The following is a 12,142-nucleotide window of genomic DNA, read 5'->3' on the forward strand; positions in this document are numbered from 1 at the left end:
AGTGGGTAATGTTGGGGTGAACCAAAAAAGTTTGGGTAGAGCCGGATCTAAGTGTTGGCTAGGTAAACGCCCCGTAGTAAGAGGGGTAGTTATGAACCCTGTGGACCACCCCCATGGGGGCGGTGAAGGGAAAGCTCCCATTGGTAGAAAAAAACCCACAACCCCTTGGGGTTATCCTGCGCTTGGAAGAAGAACTAGGAAAAGGAAAAAATATAGCGATAGTTTTATTCTTCGTCGCCGTAAGTAAATACGTAACTAGGAATATGGAAAATTGCATTTTTGGAATTTGCAATAATGCGATGGGCGAACGACGGGAATTGAACCCGCGCATGGTGGATTCACAATCCACTGCCTTGATCCACTTGGCTACATCCGCCCCTTATCCAGCTAAAGGATTTTTTTTCTTTTTTCCGTTGATCATTATTCTATTTATTCTGACCTCCGTACTTCGATCGAGATATTGGACATAGAATGCCACTCTTTAAAAAGGAAAAAAGGAGTAATCAGCTGTGACACGAAAAAAAACGAATCCTTTTGTAGCTCATCATTTATTGGCAAAGATAGAAAAGGTCAATATGAAGGAGGAGAAAGAAACAATAGTAACGTGGTCCCGGGCATCTAGCATTCTACCCACAATGGTTGGCCATACAATTGCGATTCATAATGGAAAGGAACATATACCTATTTACATAACAAATCCTATGGTAGGTCGCAAATTGGGAGAATTCGTGCCTACTCGGCATTTTACGAGTTATGAAAATGCAAGAAAGGATACTAAATCTCGTCGTTAACTGAATTCTGAATAGAAAGATTAAGAAGAAAAAAAAGATTCAAAATACCCAATATCTTGCTAGAACAAGATATTGGGTATTTTTGTCTTTTCTTTCTTCAAAAATTCTTATATGTTAGCAGAAAAACCTTATCCATTAATAGCTGGAACTTCAACAGCAGCTAAGTCTAGAGGGAAGTTGTGAGCATTACGTTCGTGCATTACTTCCATACCAAGGTTAGCACGGTTGATGATATCAGCCCAAGTATTAATAACGCGACCTTGACTATCAACTACAGATTGGTTGAAATTGAAACCATTTAGGTTGAAAGCCATAGTACTAATACCTAAAGCAGTGAACCAGATTCCTACTACAGGCCAAGCAGCCAAGAAGAAGTGTAAAGAACGAGAGTTGTTGAAACTAGCATATTGGAAGATTAATCGGCCAAAATAACCATGAGCAGCCACAATATTATAAGTCTCTTCCTCTTGACCAAATTTGTAACCCTCATTAGCAGATTCATTTTCAGTAGTTTCCCTGATCAAACTAGAGGTTACCAAGGAACCATGCATAGCACTGAATAGGGAACCGCCGAATACACCAGCTACACCTAACATGTGGAATGGATGCATAAGGATGTTGTGCTCTGCCTGGAATACAATCATAAAGTTGAAAGTACCAGAGATTCCTAAAGGCATACCATCAGAAAAGCTTCCTTGACCAATAGGGTAAATCAAGAAAACAGCAGTAGCAGCTGCAACAGGAGCTGAATATGCAACAGCAATCCAAGGACGCATACCCAGACGGAAACTAAGTTCCCACTCACGACCCATATAACAAGCTACACCAAGTAAGAAGTGTAGAACAATTAGCTCATAAGGACCACCATTGTATAACCACTCATCAACAGATGCAGCTTCCCAAATTGGGTAAAAGTGCAATCCGATCGCCGCAGAAGTAGGAATAATAGCACCAGAGATAATATTGTTTCCATAAAGTAAAGAACCAGAAACAGGCTCGCGAATACCATCAATATCTACTGGAGGGGCAGCGATGAAGGCGATAATAAATACAGAAGTTGCGGTCAATAAGGTAGGGATCATCAAAACACCGAACCATCCGATGTAAAGACGATTTTCAGTGCTAGTTATCCAGTTGCAGAAGCGACCCCACAGGCTTGTACTTTCGCGTCTCTCTAAAATTGCAGTCATGGTAAGATCTTGGTTTATTCAAATTGCAAGGACTCCCAAGCACACGTATTAACTAGAATATAGATAATAGAAGGCTTGTTATTTAACAGTATAACATAGACTATATACCAATGTCAACCAAGTCAGCCCAAAGATTGGCTATCCATATAAATAAATTAACCAAACCAATAATTTTGTATTTGTAAATGAAGTGAGTAAAAGTTAAAAACTTTGATGGGTCTTTTCTATATGGGTTGCCCGGGACTCGAACCCGGAACTAGTCGGATGGAGTAGATAATTCTTCCTTGTTACAATAGAGAAAAATCCCTCCCCAAATCGTGCTTGCATTTTTCATTGCACACGACTTTCCCTATGTAGAAATAGCCAATATTCTATTCCAAAGAGGAAGTTCTACTAATTTTTTAATTAGTAAGTTGATTCACCTACTCTTTATTATAATAAAAGGAACATTTCAGAATGAAAAATATGAAAGTTTTTTCTTGATCATTTATCAACCCTTTCCTGTTTATTAGTTTTGTCTAATGATTAATTAAGAGGGTTGACCAGGTCATTGATACCTATAATATCCAAATACCAAATACGCTCAGTGTGTGATCCACTGAAAGAAAAAAGAGTTGTTTTGGTGAACATCAAAGAAAAAACTTGCTCTTCTTCCGTAAAAAATTCTTCTAAAAATGCCGAACCCAATCGTTGCATAAAAGTTCGTACCGTGCTTTTATGTTTACGAGCTAAAGTTCTAGCGCATGAAAGTCGAAGTATATACTTTAGTCGATACAAAGTCCGTTTTTTCGAAGATCCACTATGATAATGAAAAAGATTTCTACATATCCGACCAAATCGATCAAGAATATCCCAATCTGATAAATCCGTCCAAATGGGTTTACTAATAGGATGCCCCGATCCAGTACAAAATTGAGCTTTTGATAAGTATCCTATGAGGAGAGTAGCGGGGACTATGGTATCGATTTTTTTCATTCGAGTATCTATGAGAAATGAATTCTCCAGCATTTGATTCCTTACCAACAAAGGACTTTTTTTTGGTACACTTGAAAGGTATCCCATAAAATCGAAGCAAGAGTTTGCTAATTGGTTTATATGGATTCTTCGCGGCTGAGTCCAAAAAAAGAAATAATATTGCCAGAAATTGATAAGGTAGCATTTCCATTTCTTTTTCAAAAAAAAACTGCCTTTTGATGCAAGAATTGCCTTTCCTTGATATCGAACATAATGTATAAGAGGATCCATAAAGAACCATAAGGTTTTCCGAGAAAAACCAGGGTACATTATCCCAAAATGTTCCATCTTCCTAGAAAAGTGGATTCGTTCCAGAAAAGTTCCAGAATATGCTAATGGTAAGCAAGAAGATTGTTTACGAAGAAACAACAAGAAAAATTCATATTCTGATACATAAGAGTTATATAGGAATTTAACTAGTCTTTTATTTTCTTTTTGAAAAAAAAGAATGGATTTCATTGAAGTAATAAAACTATTCCAATTCGAATAGTAGTTGAGAAAGAATCGCAATAAATGCAAAGATGGAACATCTTGGATACGGTATTGAAGGAGTTGAACCAAGATTTCCAAATGGATAGGATAGGGTATTTCTATATGTGATAGATAATCCAAATGCAAAAATTTGTCTTCTAAAAAGGGAAATATTGAATGAATAGAGCGTAAATTCTGAAACTTTGGTATTTCTTTTTCTTTCGGACAAGATAATTCCCGTAGCGAGAATGGGATTTCCACAACAATCGCAAACCCCTCAGATAGAATCTGGGAATAAAACTCAGAATAAAAAAAATTGTAATCCAATAATCGATCTTGATTAGGATGATTAACCGAGTTATCCAAAAAATTCTGCTGATACATTCGAATAATTAAACGTTTCACAAGTAGTGAACTAAATTTCTTGTTATTCCAACTAACTATTTCCACAGGTTCAGAACCGTTTAATCCATAATCATGAGCAAATGCATAAATATACTCCTGAAAGAGAAGTGGGTAGACAAAGTATTGTTGACGAGATTTCTGTTTTTCTGAATACCCTTCGAATTTTTCCATTTGTATTTCTACTTGAATCAGAGAGAAGAAGCATTTCTCGGTTTATCGAATGATGATACATAGTGCAATATGGTCAGAACAGGGTGTTGCATTTTTAATACAAACCCTGGAAAGAAAGGGAGTCTAATCCACGGATCTTTTTTCGCTCCTTTTCTACCGAATTAGTTTATGTTTGTTCTAAATTACAAAAAAGAACAGAACAAGTTTTTTATTTTTGCAGGCCAATCGCTCTTTTGACTTTGGAATACAGCCTCTTTATCAATATACTGCTTCTTTTACACATTCAATCCATAACATCCCTTATTCAATCCATAATCAAGAATAATTAGGATTTCTAAAAAAAAAGAAAAAATAAAGGGTCCACTCATAGGAAAACCCAACCTTTCCCCACATCCGGCACTAATCTATTTTTAACGTCTAATTAGAGCGGGGAATCCTTCCAATTAGGAAGTTAAGCTCGTTGCTTTTTATTTTACCAGAATTGGAGCCAGGCTCTATCCATTTATTCACTAGACCCAGAAAATCGTAATTTTGGATTCCATTCAAAAAAGATTGATTTTATTACGACATGCTATTTTTTCCATTCATTACCTTTGAGGATCAGTCGTGGTCTTCTAGACTCTACCAAGAGTCTGGACGAATTTGTTGTTTCATCCAAATGTGTAAAAGATCATAGTCGCACTTAAAAGCCGAGTACTCTACCATTGAGTTAGCAACCCAGATAAAAAAAGGATCTTAGATACGATCCAAATCCAAAAATCAATGGAATTACACCGCGCGCTTCTGTCAAAACATTGAACTAGCAAGACATCAAAAGAAAGATTTTATCGACCATGAAAAACACTCAAATGGCAAAACGAACAGGTCCGGTTAAATTCCACTAAAGTGAAAAAAAAGAGCGACCCTAATCACGATGGCCAAATTCTCCTTTTTTAGCGATTTTTATTAAGAAATATATATATTATATTGTATGAGAATACATGCAAGAGGAACACCCTTATCATTTGAGCGAAGTGTAAGCAGAAAAATTAAATATGGAGTGAGGATAAAGAGACCCATCTATCTACAAATTCTATTTGTTCAATAGACCTTTGTCAATGGAAATACAATGGTAAGAAAACAAATTAGATAGAAAAAGTAAATAAAATAGGGGCTTATGTTGGATTGGCACGATATAAATCCAAATAGGATTAAGAAAGAGGTAAATTGTGTCTAAATAATTAGACAACGAGGAATACTAATAATCTTCTCCTATCCTACTTTTTTATTCATTTAGTTCTTCAATTAACTCAAAGTTCTTTCTTTTTCTTTAAAGAATTCCGCCTTCCTTAAAATATCATAAACAGTTCTTGTCGGTTGAGCACCCTTTTCAAGGAAATAGAGAATAGCTGGAACATTTAAACAAGTTTGATTCTTTATCGGATCATAAAAACCTACTTTTCGAAGATCTCTTCCTTCTCTTCGAGATCGAACATCAATTGCAACGATTCGATAGACAGCTTATTGGGATAGATGTAGATAAACAACGCCCCCCCTAGAAACGTATAGGAGGTTTTCTCCTCATACGGCTCGAGAAAATGATTCGAATTTCTGTCGATAATAATAGAAATTAGACTATGACGTCCATTAATTTCCTTACAGAAAAAACAAATTTCATTTATACTCATGACTCAAGTTGGCTAATTCTGCCTGAGAAACTTCGAAGGCAAAATCCTTCAAAAAAATTTGAGTCGTCTTTAAACTCTTTTCTTTGTCTCATTTCGAACGAATTGACTTTTATTCCTTATTCTGATCCAACTCTGTTGTTGAGACAATTGAAAATTGTGTTTACTTGTTCTGGAATCCTTTATCTTTGATTTGTGAAATCCTTGGGTTTAGACATTACTTCGGGAATTCCTATTTTTTTCTTTCAAAAGAGTAGCAACATACCCTTTTTTCTTATTTCCTTAGATAAAGCATTTATCTCTTCTATAGAAATCTAATAAGGGGGATTGATTCTGATATACTTTTATTGGACTTTCTTCTTATTTTAACCTTTCGATTTATTTCTATATTAAGGATAGACTGACAAAGTTGGCCTAATTTATTAGTTTTCACTAACCCTAGATTCTTTCCCTTGATAAAAAATAAACTCTGTCCTCTCGAGCTCCATCGTGTACTATGTTACTTAAACCCTGCGCAAATTTGGTTCGGAACGAATAGAACAGACTATGTCGAGCCAAGAGCATTTTCATTACTATGGAAAATGATGGATAGCAAAATCCACAATCGATCATGTCCTTCAAGTCGCACGTTGCTTTCTACCACATCGTTTTAAACGAAGTTTTACCATAACAAACATTCCTCTTTTCATTGCAAAGTGGTATAGAAAATTGATCCAATATGGATGGAATCATGAATAGTCATTGGTTTTGTTTTTTGTATACTAATTAAAATTAAAACTTGCTATCTATGGAGCAATATGGATAAAAGAAAGTAAGTATTTATCCGGGAAGCCTCCGCCAAGATCCAATTTATTTAAACCCATATTCGAATTCTATCATATGAATGAAACATAGAAAAAGACGACTAAACAAGTTTGCTTAAAACTTATTTATTATTAAATTTCCACCCTCAACGGATGGCTCGAGATGATCAATCTTGAAGTGAGAAGAGAAGGATTGACTCTTCCTCAATAAATAAACTATCAACCTCCAAAAAAGTTTAATTCATTTAATTACTAGAATTAGAATTCTATTAGTAATATATTTTTTCCGTACCAAAAACAATTAACTATAATAACTAAATAAACTATTCCAATGAATAGATTGAAAGTTTTTGGTAGTTAATTGTTTTTGGTACTTCTTCGACTCGAAGACCAAAAGGAAGAAAAAAATATGATTAAGTGATTATTAAGTGATCATAGTAGAGGCATATCCTGAATGTGCCTGCTAGATCCCATTTTTTTCATGAAAATAAAGGTAGTCAATTTGACTGGACTTAAGACTTTATTATGTTTTCTGAGAAAACATAAGATATCATTATTCTCTTTAATAAACTTTTGTCTCATACGGAGTACTATATGATTTCACCGTTTGTTTCATCAGAAACAATCTGGGACGGAAGGATTCGAACCTCCGAGTAACGGGACCAAAACCCGCTGCCTTACCACTTGGCCACGCCCCATTTCGGGTTTTATGCGACACTAATAAACACTATTATGTTTATTTGTTATTCGTCAATACCATTTCAATTACATAAATAAAGAAGAGATATTCTCTTGCTAGTATTCTACACATGCAGATAATATAGAATCAAAAAAATGCATTGATCATTACATGGAATTCTATTAAGATATTATATGAAAGTCGAATTTATTCCACTCTCATTTGAGAGTGCGAATACAAGGAGGTATTTTGTGTTTGGGAAAGCCCGAAGAAAAAAAGATTTTGAATCTGCCTTTTCCTTCTTTCCCTTAAAAAATAACTCAATCAAAATCCAATTATTTACTCTACAAGAATGAAATGCTTGTTATGCCTAATATACTTAGTTTAACCTGTATCTGTTTTAATTCTGTTCTTTATCCTACTAGTTTTTTCTTTGCCAAATTGCCCGAAGCTTATGCTATTTTCAATCCAATCGTGGATATTATGCATGTTATACCTCTATTCTTTTTTCTATTAGCCTTTGTTTGGCAAGCTGCTGTAAGTTTTCGATGAAATCTTTAGTACTCTGTATGCCAAATTGAATGATGTGTTCATTCCAAAAAAAAAATTAAAATGGGTAAAAGCCGAGAAGTTTTATATTTTTATATTATGAACCCTCAATTCTAAAATTGAAATTATTCTACATTGAATGGGTAGCTACAGCAATAAATTTGGATCAGCCTTTCTACTCCCCTGCACCTAGGTTGAGCAGGTACCTTTAGGTACCTACACAATACCTATTCAATACCACCTAACCCTATTTTTGCTATTGATAAGAGTTCTTATTATAAATGAATTCTTGCAATTTTTTTCCAGAATTCATTTTTGCATTTTTAGGTATCAAAAAAAACCATCCTAGTGGATCCGTGTGGTAAGGAAAAATTGGTAATCTATTCCTTAAAAAAAAATCTTGGAGATTATGTAATGCTTACTCTCAAACTTTTTGTTTATACAGTAGTGATATTCTTTGTTTCACTCTTTATCTTTGGATTCTTATCTAATGATCCAGGACGGAATCCTGGACGCGAGGAGTAAAAATTCAATTTTTTTTTTCTTACAAATTGGATTTGTTTCGTACATTTATCTATGAGAAAATCCGGGGGTCAGAATTCTTTCTAGTTTGAAAGTCCCAAATGATCCAAGGGAGCGGAAAGAGAGGGATTCGAATCCTCGGTACAAAAAAATTGTACAACGGATTAGCAATCCGCCGCTTTAGTCCACTCAGCCATCTCTCCACGTTCCAAAGCGAAAGGTTTCCGTGATATGATATAGGCAAGAAATAAGAAATAACGGTTGCAAAAAACCCCTTTTTTTCTTTCAAAAGTCTATAAAAATTATATTGCCAATTCCATTTTAGTTATATTCTTTTTTCTTAATGTTAATAAAAAAAGAAGAAAATTCTTGTTTTTTCTTTGTAAAAATCGATATTGACCGAGAGACAATCAAATAGATTTTCTCTTTAGCGGGCATGTCCATATAGGACTTGTTATAATTATAATAAAACAAGCTATGTATAAAAAAACGCTTTTTTTTGTCGATTATTTATCAAGAAAGCAAAAAGGGTTCTTATCAAATCCACCATAAAATTGGAAAGAAGCATAAAGTAAGTAGACCTGACTCCTTGAATGATGCCTCTATCCGCTATTCTGATATATAAATTCGATGTAGATGAAATTGTATAAGCGAATTTTTCGTATTTCCTTAGACTTAGACCGCGCAAGACAAGAATTTTTCGCTATTTACGATTTCATATTCTTGTTACTAGATGTTCTATAGGAATAAGAAGAAATCGCAACTCCTTTGCGCTACACATAAAAATTGATTTCGAAGGTCCTTTTTTTTCAGAATCCTCCATTTTAGTTCTTCCCCCCATGCAATAGAGAGGGAATGGGAAAAAAGGGGTTACTTTTATTTTCATTTTTCCCTTAAAAGATAGACTTTGAAATAGGAGTCTTGGAATAATGCTGAATTCAAAGGTTTATTTCTATAAGTATAAGATAAGAAAAACAAATCGAATCAAATTCATGGATTTACAACGACCTCGGTTGTGACTCCATAGATAAAAATGGAAAATTTCTCTCTTCGAGACCATTGAAAAAGGGCATTGAACGAGAAAGAAATCGTCCACAGATATAAAACTATCATATGCCTTGGAAAGTGATATGAGGTGCTCGGAAATGGTTGAAGTAATTGAATAGGAGGATCACTATGACTATAGCCCTTGGTAGAGTTCCTAAAGAAGAAAATGATCTATTTGATACTATGGATGACTGGTTACGAAGGGACCGTTTCGTTTTTGTAGGATGGTCTGGCCTATTGCTCTTTCCTTGTGCTTATTTCGCTTTAGGGGGTTGGTTTACAGGGACAACTTTTGTAACTTCTTGGTATACCCATGGATTGGCAAGTTCCTATTTGGAAGGTTGTAATTTCTTAACCGCAGCAGTTTCTACCCCTGCCAATAGTTTAGCACACTCTTTGTTGCTACTATGGGGGCCAGAAGCACAAGGAGATTTTACTCGTTGGTGTCAATTAGGCGGTCTATGGACTTTTGTAGCTCTCCACGGGGCTTTTGCACTAATAGGTTTCATGTTACGCCAATTTGAACTTGCTCGGTCTGTTCAATTGCGGCCTTATAATGCAATCTCATTCTCTGGTCCAATTGCTGTTTTTTGTTTCGGTATTCCTTATTTATCCACTGGGGCAATCTGGTTGGTTCTTTGCGCCGAGTTTTGGCGTAGCAGCGATATTTCGATTCATCCTTTTCTTCCAAGGATTTCATAATTGGACGTTGAACCCATTTCATATGATGGGAGTTGCCGAAGTATTAGGCGCGGCTCTGCTATGCGCTATTCATGGAGCAACCGTAGAAAACACTCTATTTGAGGACGGTGATGGTGCAAATACCTTCCGTGCTTTTAACCCAACTCAAGCTGAAGAAACTTATTCAATGGTCACTGCTAACCGCTTTTGGTCCCAAATCTTTGGTGTTGCTTTTTCCAATAAACGTTGGTTACATTTCTTTATGCTATTTGTACCCGTCACCGGTTTATGGATGAGTGCTATTGGCGTAGTTGGCTTGGCTCTGAACTTACGTGCCTATGACTTTGTTTCCCAGGAAATCCGTGCAGCGGAAGATCCTGAATTCGAGACTTTCTACACCAAAAATATTCTTTTAAACGAGGGTATTCGTGCGTGGATGGCAGCTCAGGATCAGCCTCATGAAAATCTTATATTCCCTGAGGAGGTTCTACCACGTGGAAACGCTCTTTAATGGAACTTTCGTTTTAGCTGGTCGTGACCAAGAAACCACCGGCTTTGCTTGGTGGGCTGGGAATGCCAGACTTATCAATTTGTCCGGTAAACTACTTGGAGCACACGTAGCCCATGCCGAATTAATCGTATTCTGGGCCGGAGCAATGAACCTATTTGAAGTGGCCCATTTCGTACCAGAAAAGCCCATGTATGAACAAGGGTTGATTTTACTTCCACACTTAGCTACTCTAGGTTGGGGAGTAGGGCCAGGGGGGGAAGTTCTAGATACTTTTCCATACTTTGTATCTGGCGTACTTCACCTAATTTCCTCCGCAGTCTTAGGCTTCGGTGGCATTTATCACGCGCTTCTGGGACCCGAGACTCTTGAAGAATCTTTTCCATTCTTTGGTTATGTCTGGAAAGATAGAAATAAAATGACTACAATTTTGGGTATTCACTTAATTTTGTTAGGTCTAGGTGCTTTTCTTCTAGTACTCAAGGCTCTTTATTTTGGCGGTGTATATGATACCTGGGCCCCTGGGGGGGAGATGTAAGAAAAATTACCAATTTGACCCTTAGTCCCAGTGTTATATTTGGTTATTTACTAAAATCTCCTTTTGGGGGAGAAGGGTGGATTGTTAGTGTAGATGATTTAGAAGATATAATTGGTGGACATGTATGGTTGGGTTTTATTTGTGTATTTGGGGGAATTTGGCATATTTTAACCAAACCCTTCGCATGGGCTCGCCGTGCATTTGTATGGTCTGGAGAAGCTTACTTGTCTTATAGTTTAGCTGCTTTATCTGTCTTTGGTTTTATCGCTTGTTGTTTTGTATGGTTCAATAATACAGCTTATCCGAGTGAGTTTTATGGACCCACCGGGCCAGAAGCTTCTCAAGCTCAAGCATTTACTTTTCTAGTTAGAGACCAGCGTCTTGGAGCTAATGTGGGATCCGCTCAAGGACCCACAGGTTTAGGGAAATATCTAATGCGTTCCCCAACTGGGGAGGTTATCTTTGGAGGGGAAACTATGCGTTTTTGGGACCTTCGTGCTCCATGGTTAGAACCTCTAAGGGGCCCCAACGGTTTGGACTTGAGTAGGTTGAAAAAAGACATACAACCTTGGCAAGAATGGCGCTCAGCAGAATATATGACCCACGCTCCTTTAGGCTCTTTAAATTCCGTGGGTGGCGTAGCGACCGAGATCAATGCAGTTAATTATGTCTCTCCTAGAAGTTGGTTATCAACTTCTCATTTTGTTCTAGGATTCTTCTTTTTTGTGGGCCATTTATGGCATGCAGGAAGAGCCCGAGCTGCTGCAGCAGGTTTTGAAAAGGGAATCGATCGTGATTTGGAACCTGTTCTTTACATGAACCCTCTTAACTAAGATTTTCTTATTTATACCTGTTCTACTTTTTTTCTGTTCTGGCTCGGTTATTCTATCTAGCCGAGCCATTCATTCCTTTTTATGAAAGAAAGATAAGGGACAGAATAAAAAAATGAAAGAAACAAACGTATTCAATAAGCAAAAGGAGAGAGAGGGATTCGAACCCTCGATAGTTCCTAGAACTATACCGGTTTTCAAGACCGGAGCTATCAACCACTCAGCCATCTCTCCACCGCCTAATCCTTATTTTACTCCTACAAATAGAACATAGCCATA

General features: G+C 36.5%; 2 non-coding genes across 2 annotated transcripts; both read right to left on the minus strand.

Annotated features, from left to right (window-relative positions):
- Positions 1–8,374: 8,374 nt before the first annotated feature.
- Positions 8,375–8,462, minus strand: TRNAS-GCU. The gene has a single exon. It is a non-coding gene; the product is annotated as a tRNA-Ser (tRNA).
- A 3,547-nt stretch (positions 8,463–12,009) lies between these two features.
- TRNAS-UGA lies at positions 12,010–12,097 on the minus strand. The gene has a single exon. It is a non-coding gene; the product is annotated as a tRNA-Ser (tRNA).
- Positions 12,098–12,142: the final 45 nt, after the last annotated feature.

The sequence above is a fragment of the Hordeum vulgare genome, chromosome 5H, assembly GCF_904849725.1.
Source record: "Hordeum vulgare subsp. vulgare chromosome 5H, MorexV3_pseudomolecules_assembly, whole genome shotgun sequence".
NCBI lineage: Eukaryota > Viridiplantae > Streptophyta > Magnoliopsida > Poales > Poaceae > Hordeum > Hordeum vulgare.